At 39.6% G+C, this 9,694-nt stretch overlaps 1 long non-coding RNA gene across 1 annotated transcript; it reads right to left on the bottom strand.

Moving 5' to 3' along the window:
• Nucleotides 1-4,967: 4,967 nt before the first annotated feature.
• LOC146434610 (uncharacterized) lies at nucleotides 4,968-9,390 on the bottom strand. The gene is made up of 3 exons (XR_014853281.1): nucleotides 9,146-9,390; nucleotides 6,781-6,925; nucleotides 4,968-5,916 (listed from the first exon to the last, which is right to left on the bottom strand). It is a non-coding gene; the product is annotated as an uncharacterized LOC146434610 (long non-coding RNA).
• Nucleotides 9,391-9,694: the final 304 nt, after the last annotated feature.

Genomic DNA, 9,694 nt, shown 5'->3' with positions numbered 1-9,694 from the left:
AAAACAGTGTTGATAAAACACTAATGTTTGCACTGCTCATGTGATACAGGGAACACCTGCACTGTGACCAAGGAGGAAGGATGAGTGCTCTCACCCTTGGATAGGTATCTTGCTCATATGCAAAGTGCACGAGTTACAAGTTAATGAATTGCAAGTTATGAATTAGAGAACCTCTGAGTTAGAAACCTTATGACTAAAGTGAGGAATTAGTGAATTCATGAGCTAGACTAGTTTGTACAAAGGGGACTGAGCCCTTCTTTGTCATGTTTGTTTTTTTCCTAATGAGCTTATACTATAAAGTTTAATTTGCAATGTACATTGGCCGGTGAACTTAAATCCAAAAAGACCATGACAGACTAAGAAGTCTGTGGTCCTTCTCCCTATTACCTGTCCAAATATTTTAAAACAGAGGCAAACAGGCAGCGACTAGGGATGCTCCTCTAAAAGGAGCAGGGGAAACCCTTCATAACAATTGTATTCTGTGTACCTTGTCTACCCCACATTCTTGTTTTACTTTAAGGGCTTTGCCAAATACCTCTGGTGGCTACTCTTTTTTCCAGGGAAGTTATAGTCCACCCAGTCCTTCCCTCTTGTTTCACTTACCATGGACTATGGACTTTTAGTGTTAATGTGTGTCAGCCTAAATAATGAAAAGCAATGCACACTGCATCCCAGAAAACTAGAAAGGTTGAAAACGTGCTTCTTCCATCACAGAGAAATATGCAAACTCAAGTCACAGTCAGCAGGAAAATGAATAAGCTATTTGGTGGTACCATGTGCAACAAAATAGCATCATAAAAATGAAATTATTTAAAGTAGCATTCAAATCAAATCACGCAGTCATCATTGATTTAGTTTCCAATTATACAGAGGTAATTGTATTAACAAACTGCCTTATTCAGTTTGGTGGGAAAACAATTGAAAGTTTTAATGTCCTGGCATCTGCAAATAATAAATGATATGATCTGTGCACCCAATACAGCTAGAATCCTAATGCTTATTTTACCCAGGGAATACCACAATATCAGTACATCTGAGATGGAAGATACTTCTATGACTTTCTGGAGGCAAGACAGTTCTGGAATAAATCTAGAATAGAATAACTGTTACAGAAATCGAAGATTGAAATATGCTAAAATAGACAAAGGAACTTATTCCAGAATTAATGGCCCTGTATACATTACTATTTAAAATACAACCTCAGTCGTGTGAATAAAAACGTTTGCAGCTTGCATTGCATTGAATATAGTGGGAGGAGTTTTAAGAGTTAGTTTTGTGGCTTCAGCTGCTGAAGCCAGACTAACTCTAAACATATTACAAAGACTCTAAAGTGCATCATGGGCTTTAGAGTCAGAACCCTATGTTTGATATGCTGTTGAACTCCCTGCCATCCTCCAAGTGTTGGAATACAGTTAAGCCATGGTGATCTGGTCCAGCTCCTGCCTGCCTTTCTTTGCCTTTAAATTCTCAAGCACCCCCAGGAGCCTAGATTTTTCTCAGCTGCACACTATAATTGTTCATGGATTTTTTGTTGCACCTTCCACATCCAAAAAAAAAAAAATTTCAGAAAGTGTGAAAGTGAGAATAGTACAGAGGTCTCCTTGAGTTTTATTTTCTGATGCAAGAGATAACACAAGCCTTGGTAGGATATCTGCCCTTTCAAAGTATTTTAATATAGTAAATCTATACAAATAGAACTCTTAACAGAAACTGTCCTTAATCTACAGTCATTTCATAATCTCTTCTAGGGAATACCTTCCTTATCTTCTTAACTCCTCATTCTCTGCATCTTCTATAGCAAAAGTGTTTGCTAAACAAAGGAGACCCTAAGTTATTTACTGTTCTGATGTTCAGAGAGAATTGGTCAACCTGGCTGCTTATTTTTTCTTGCCCCTCCCCCCCCCTTTTTTTTTTGAGATTTTCCTCCTGATTGTCCCATGACATGGGACTATAAAATGTTGTTTATTCCCTCAGCCTCTCATCACACCCCACATATTCTGCTAATGCAGCAGGCAGTTCGTCCTTACCAAGTTTAAAATCAAGGCAACCTGCTGTCTCTGTTCACACTGTGTTCTGCTCTTGGAGCAGCCACACAGGTGGGATGCTGGCCCAGGGTAATGAAGACTGTATTTGACTAGGAAGCAATATCAGTCAGTGTGATCCTTAGCACTGGCCTGGACCAGTGCCTAGTTTTTATCTAAACACCTGTTAGAAACATGGGAGTTTCTAACTCTCTGGGAGTGAGTTTCTGAGAAGACAAAACCCAAGCTTGATTATCTGAATATATAAATGCAACCATCATTCTTATGCACTCTGGGGATCTGCTACCAGAGTAATTTTGTAGCTGCTCAGCAGCAGCAGCTAACAAAGCAGTGTCAGTATCTCTGGCAGCCCATGACCTACTAACCCCTTTTATCTACTTCCTATTTCTAAGTAGCTTGTTCTAGAAGAAGTCATCCACTATAGGTTCCCTTTAATCATCCTTAAAGGTTTGGACAAGTTAAACATATGCACTTATTTCCAAATAAATCTGGCCTCCAGCCAATGATTGTTTTTCTGTCTTTTTTTGCAGACTTCTCATTTTTCTTTTGTCTTTTTGACAGTGTTAGGGATACAACAGAATATTTTAGGCCTAAATGAAAAAGAAAATTACTTAACCTGATGATGTTACAGCTCTTCATGTGGAGTCCAAAATGATATTCCTCTTTTGCCTTGGCATATCCTGGGCAAACTCACATCTAGTTGCCAGGAAGAAGGACAGTTTCCCATCATTTTCTTTTCCAGTTCATACTTTTCAGGCTATTTATTCCACTGAAAGATTATTTGGATTATTTGTACACTATTTATCAATTTGCCTTATTTTAGATCAAAACTACCACTTTTGAGTGCCTCATTTCTTAGCACCCCATCTATAATTCTTCATCGGTATTTGCAGATTTTTGAGGTGTACAATTGTAAATGTCAGTAGTGTTCTGAAGTTTACTTCATTATCCTGATCAAAAAAAAAAAAAAAAAATCAGTCCTCACCCCCATCTCTCTCACACCCCAAACATCTGCTCACAGTTCAATGTATCTTCTGTCCTTGCAGCTCTGTATTGAGGTTCCCAGTATATACTGGGTTTCCAGAATACCATAAACAACATTTAAGAGGGAGAAGCCTATGTGGGAGATGGAGCAGCAGTTGGGTAGCTGGCAGAACGAGGCAGCTGGGCTGTAAGCAGCCTGAGATCTTCCCAGGGAAAGGGCTTGCTGCTGGCAGGGTGTCAGCAGCAGCCGCAGGGCAGGAGGCAGGAGACAGGACTGCATATGTGACTGGCAGAAGACTGGCGTCAAACGGTCCCAGCACGACCCACCCCAAACGATTACAATCTGCATTTGAGATTCAGCTGCAGGGCTGATAACACTGCCAGTGTTAAGAGCTAATTGTGCTTAAAGGAGTTGCCCTGCTTGTTCCTGGGAAGCCATAGAACAGCTGCTTCTACAGCCCCTGTGTTACATGAGGGCAGCCTGGTAAGGAGCCTGCAAAGCATCAGCACTGCAGCACCAGCACTGAGCTGGACACTCACCGCCTGCGGTCAGGGCAAGGGTGTCCTCAGCAACTCACAGCTTGCCCACCAAAGCCAGCTGGAATTAATTTTCCATGTTAAATCTTTGCAAAATATTATTTGAAACCTTTAAAAGAATCTACTGTGTTACATCTGCTGCATTCTCTTCAGCCATTCCTTTTATAAATCTGTCTGAACAGATCACTCAAATTTACATGGTAAGATTTTTTCATAAGACCATACTGTTTGTTGATTGTGGCCCTAGAACTTTCCAGATGTTGAGCAATCACTGTGCAATGTTTCTAGTACTACTCACTAGGAACGGAAATTATGCTTAGAAGAGACTGATGCAAAGTACCACTCCTTTTCCTCGTGAAAATTGGTGAGATGTTTTGTTAGTAGATGTTTCTCAGTTTTCCACATCTATTGTGAAGATAATTTATGCCGTAATTGCAATAAGTGTATCACATGCTCCAGAAACTATAGCAGAATGCAGCTACACTATCCCAATGCAGCAAACATAAATGATTGCCTGTATTCATTTGCAGTTCTTAATCAATTGATTAAGAATCTGATTTTCCATCAAGCTCTCAGTTTGCAAGGTCACAAAGGCTGCTTTTCTTAGTGTGCCTTGTGTGTTACATTAGCTCATAGACTGTTTTCAAGTGCAACAAGAGCTGGAGGTGTGTTGCTTGATGGAAACAAGTCCACTAAGCGTGTATGTTTTGCTTAGGTGAGCTGATAATACCAAGAAAAAAAGTAGGCCTGGAGCAACCCCCATGCTGTAATTCGAGATGTTCAGGACCCTTGCAAATCTTACTGGGTTACTATGCAAACAACAAAAATGAGAACTTTTTGGAACAAGATTTTGCTGCAGTTCACACATGCAATTGTTTTTCGCTGCTCATACAGACAGTAAGTTGGCTGTATTAGTTGGCTAGCTTTGATAAACTAAATTCCTGGGACTCTGCCTGGCTTCCTTGCAAAATCTGAAGCTGTTTTTTAGGAGATTTGGTGAGAAAACACAGCACAGTTAATTTCACTAACTTCAGCTAGCTTGCAACGGAAAGGCCTGTAGTTACCCTCAGGCTACATGAAGAACAAAAAATACAAAATAAATCACATGCTTTAATTCTAAATTAAATTATTTGATGTAATAAGAACTTCCATACCAGATAAAATCGAAATTAGTTGTCTGCCAATAGTAATTCCCAGATGTCTCTGAGGAAATTGCCCTATTCTTCAACCTCCTTTCCTCCCTCTGCAAGTATAATTGATAATTATGTAACAGCCTGACTGTAGGGGAACTTATTTTCTAACCTCAGGCTGGTGGCTGATTTATGCTCTGAACTGTGAACATTTATATCCATTATGAATTTTTATCAGGTCCAATCTAATTCCCCGCACAAACGCATGAATATGTACGTATAACCTTTTACTGAATCCTGTTAAGCACTTGGCCTTCATGATACCATTTGCCATCACGCTTCACAGGCATATTATTTTGACCTGAAATATAATGCCTTTTGCTTTCATTATGACCATCAATGTTTGCTTGGGGGATGTATCAGTGGTAGTGATAACCCCCAATACCCTTGTCCCTAGTAATTCCCTGCTCTGAACTGCTCTCAAGCCTCAGCTGGATCCAGAAGGTAACAATCTCCAGCCTGCCAACAATTCCTGCTCCATCCCTCTGAGTCCAGACCTCACTTTTTACATTATGGCTTGACAACAGGCAGAAGAATGATGCTTGCAGTAAATGAAAAGGTTAAAGTGTCTCTAGGACTACAATCATTCTGTTGCACCACAACTTCCTGAATTTGCAGGAGTCATTACATTTTAATGTCAAGAGCAAAGTTTATTTGGTGGAGAAGAAGTTGTCTTGGACTATGGGAAAGATATTAGTTTTGATTTGTGTTGGATCAGGTCAAAGAGACGCTTTTGTCAAATATGGGAGACGGAGGAGTTAATCTTGGGGTGGGCTTTTACAGCTGTATTTTATAGTGGGAAAAGGGTAGATTGTGTTTGATTTGGTGGAAATTAGTTATACATGGTAAAAGAAGGTTGGATCAGAAATTATTCTGAATAGAAAATTAAGAACTATTTTACTTAAAGGTGGAAAGTCACTGAATTCTACTGGGTTGACTACTGCCATAAAAGGAATTGTTGGGTTTTGACCACAGGCAAAAGCAGATGAGACAGGCTGTAGGGAAGATCATGCAGAAGCAGCAAGAAAAAACAGTGTTTTCCTTTCTCCTCTCCATCCTGAGACATCACTGGTGCCACCTGCATTCACAGAAATTTGAAATGCAGATAATTTCCAGGGTTGCCAGAGGGAAGGGACCTTGCAGGTCAAACCTTAAATAAGCATCTGCAATGAAGAGAAGGCAATGAGACCAACTTCAATAGTCCATGCATGAAAAAACAGGAGTTTCTGAATCCTCATAACACACTCTCAGTGAGGAACTATTATTGGGCTGGAGAAATTAATGTATGAAGAACAGGGATCTATGCAAAGCCAAAAGAGACATGTGGGGTGGTTACAAAATACAGTTGGCAGTAACTCCATACTGTGATCACAGTCAGTATTAAGCATCTGTGGACTTAGCCACAGAGCTTCAATTTTGGTATAAATTCTTTAGTTTGAGAGAGAGTGTTGAGATATGGTCTCTTGTTGGTTCACTTAATTATATAATGAACAGCTCTGAAGTTTTTATTTGGATTAAAGTTTCCCTGGAACTCAAATAATTTAGATCTGAGGTTTTGGCTCTGGTCCCTTCCCAGCTTGTACTCAATATAAATTACTCTCCTAGAACCATGACATGTTCAATTTATCCTCCATTTTAGATGGTTGAAAAGTGTATGCATAATTCTGTGCATGCCACACTTTCTGTAATCTACTGTGACAAATAGACCAAATGACTGAAACTGCTAGGTAAGACACTTTATTTTAGTCATGAACCCACACCCAGCTGTAGTTTAAATACCAGGCATTTGAATTATTTGATTTGAATCAATGCCAAATTTAATCTTATGCAAACTCAGAAAGAGAGAGGAAAAGAAGTCCTGGTATTAGCCCAGTGATTTATGCGTGGGAACATAAGGCTGTAACAAGCAGCAATTGGTCCAATTCTAACAGGAGTGGACCACCATGAAAAATCTGACAACTTTTCATTGGAGCCACTGTGACTGAGGGATTGGGAACATGGTGATACTTTCACACATAGATAATAACCACAAGAAAAGTAGACTCAGGGTCCAGGATTCCCCAAATTCCACCTTCTGTCAAAAACACTGGTCAAGCTTAGTACACCCATCTCCACACACACTGGTATGATCTCCATGGTGCAGTACAACAGAGGATAACAAGTACTCCCATTCTGGAGAGAAAAACAGAAAATAGGTGTATCACACCTGTCTGAGAGAAATATATGTATTTTCATGATCAAATTCCTAAGAACTATGTCAAATTAAGACCTGTATCCAGAAATAATAAACCTTCTTGTTGAGTTTTGATCTCCTGGGTCAACCTGACTTGCCCATTAGGGCCAGGAGTTTAGGTACAGGGAGGCAAAGTCACCAGAATATTCCCCAGGGAGAAAGCAGGACTGCCTAGAATTTTGTCAGCATTAGACATCCCACAGGGATAATTACTTTGAAGAGTATTTTATACTCTGAAATATTACTGTTTTTCTAAGGGCTCCTTTTCCTATGTAGCAAGGCCATATTTGCATAACCAAATGCTAGGAAAGGCAGCCAAAACAACTTTTTAGCTACACCTACTAATTCCAGTATTCAACTCAACCCAACCAAAGAGGTTTCTGGGTAGTGACCTTGAAAGCTTGATACTGCAGTTCTCTTTACCCACTGGTGCCCTGAGAGGCCCTGAAGGAACTTTCTCTGAAGTTACACACAGAAAGGTCCAACTCTTTGTAGCTCTTTAAGCAATTTTCTCCTCAGCCAGAGACCTATCCTCTAATTTGATGCCTCTCAGTGGAAATTTTTTTCTCTGAATTGTCATGCCAAACAATTGACTGCTTTGTTAGTTTTTTCACAGAAAGGCACCTGTTCAATTTTAGATACTGTTCAACCAGTTCCACTTCAGTGGTCTGCACTACTCCTCCGAGAGCCCTGAGCTCTCCACATATTTCAGGCTGCCAGCTCTCTTATGTGCTTTTCCCCAGCAGCCAATTTTGCTCTGAAGCTCTTACAACTGAGCCAGCTTCCATTCCTTCATAAAGGGATACCCTCTTGTTATTGCAATTGAGGAGTTCCATAAGAGGCTTTTAATGTCTCCAGAGTGTTGTTGTGTACAATAAAATCTTGAATTAAGCTTTACCTAACACTTGCTCATGCAATACTCATTTATTGGCAAATTGCATTTGTTTCTGCTGTTGACAAATACTTGCAGGTTTATTTCTAATACTGCAATTACATGACCAGATTAATATAGGCCTGAATAAAATGTTATATGCTTAGTTTGAGTAGTAGGAACATCTCCAAGCCTGAATCACTAGTATGTACACTGCCATCTTGTGTTCTGAAGTTCTAGATTATATAAAAATGCACAATATACACAGAGCTTTTCGCAAAATAGGAGTTAGCTGTATGAGTGGAAGCTGCAAGGTTATCAAAAGATGTTTACTGTAATTTCCTTCTCTTTCTTGTAAAATGTAAAATAGTCATTAAAATTGCAAATCTGACTGGTAACTCTGAATCCATCTGTTCTAAGGATCTATTCCTTTTAATTAGTAATTTGTGGATAACTCAGTAAAAAAAAAAAAAGGCTACAGAGAAAATTCGGCTACAGCCACTCTCCTTCTTTCCAGCAAAAAGTTCCAGTACGGACTCAAGGTGTAGCTCTGTTGCAAGGCTGAGCTGGTGTAGAGTTCCCAGTGCAGTTGTGTGACAAATGCTTCTCTTTTGCCAAAAGGGGGTATGATAGAAAAGAGTGAAGACTTATATTTTTAGCAGTAATCTCTCCCTTTGGAGCAACCATGGTCCGAACATAACTAGATCATCACTGAGTCTGCTCCAGTGCTCACCAGAGGACTTGGCACTTGGTTGCAAGAGGACCTAAAGTGACATGTACCTAGGAAATGAGGAAAGTGAATCTAACATCTCTGCCTCACAGTGCTTATTCAAAACTGGACTGGAAACACAAAACCAATGACATTTTGGTGGATGAAATAAGTACTGCATGCTCTTTCTCAGAAAATGATCATTCCTTCATAATGTGCTAATCAAAGCCTTTTCTTATACTTCCTATTGCTTTGACTGTATATAACAGCATTCAGCTCTGCCTTTTTATTATGTTTTTATTAATTTTAGCTTCTTTCTTTAGTCGTTTATTATTGCAAATGTGTAGGAGCACTCTCAAACACAGTTTTTAACAATGGCTCTGTTAAACCCCAAAGATTGATTCCATGCAGTTGTTGCTTGAAACAAACATAAGCAAGATAGGGAAAAGGGCGCAAAAGTCAAATACCAACCTTAGAAACACCTGGGGCAGGGTAGGAAATAGTAAAAGTATATCAAGGAAATAGGTAGAATGGCAGAGAACATTAGCAGGAGAGAGAAGCATTATTGGCCTTACTCACTCAGACATTTGCCTCAGTTAGTGGCTTTCCATGCCAGAGATTTTTCTTTCCACCTGTTTGGAATTTCTCAGCCCATTTGCACATACTTGTGTACGTGAACTTACAGTATTATTTGCCACCTCTGAAAGGCAAACACTTGTGGCACCCATTATTGTCTGAGGCAGGCAGGGCTTCTGTTGCCCAAGGTTATTTTTTTATGCCTTACATGCATAATATACCATGACACAGAGTTTAAAGAACCTCCCTTTCTTGTGACACGAGCAGTTATAATGACTTGAAAGAGCTTTTGCTTCTGTAACAATACTTTTATAATACTTTCCTCCTTTACTGTCTTCAAAAAGCAACGTGTGTCTTGTGGTCTGGTTGCGTAACCTCCTGCTCAGTAAGAGGAGAACATTAAAACTGTTTGCACAACACATTGCAGTCAGTGTTTAAGTAACGCAAAAGGCTTATTGAAAAGGGCTTTGTCATTTCAAAATCTGGACTGCTTTGTTAAGATTGTTAATGCTATTTTATTTACTTTATCTGCCCATAAGATTACTGCCAGTT

This window comes from Lichenostomus cassidix, chromosome 7 (genome assembly GCF_008360975.1).
Source record: "Lichenostomus cassidix isolate B80296 chromosome 7, HeHo_3.0, whole genome shotgun sequence".
Classification (NCBI taxonomy): domain Eukaryota; kingdom Metazoa; phylum Chordata; class Aves; order Passeriformes; family Meliphagidae; genus Lichenostomus; species Lichenostomus cassidix.
This window is presented reverse-complemented; position numbering and strand designations above follow the sequence as displayed.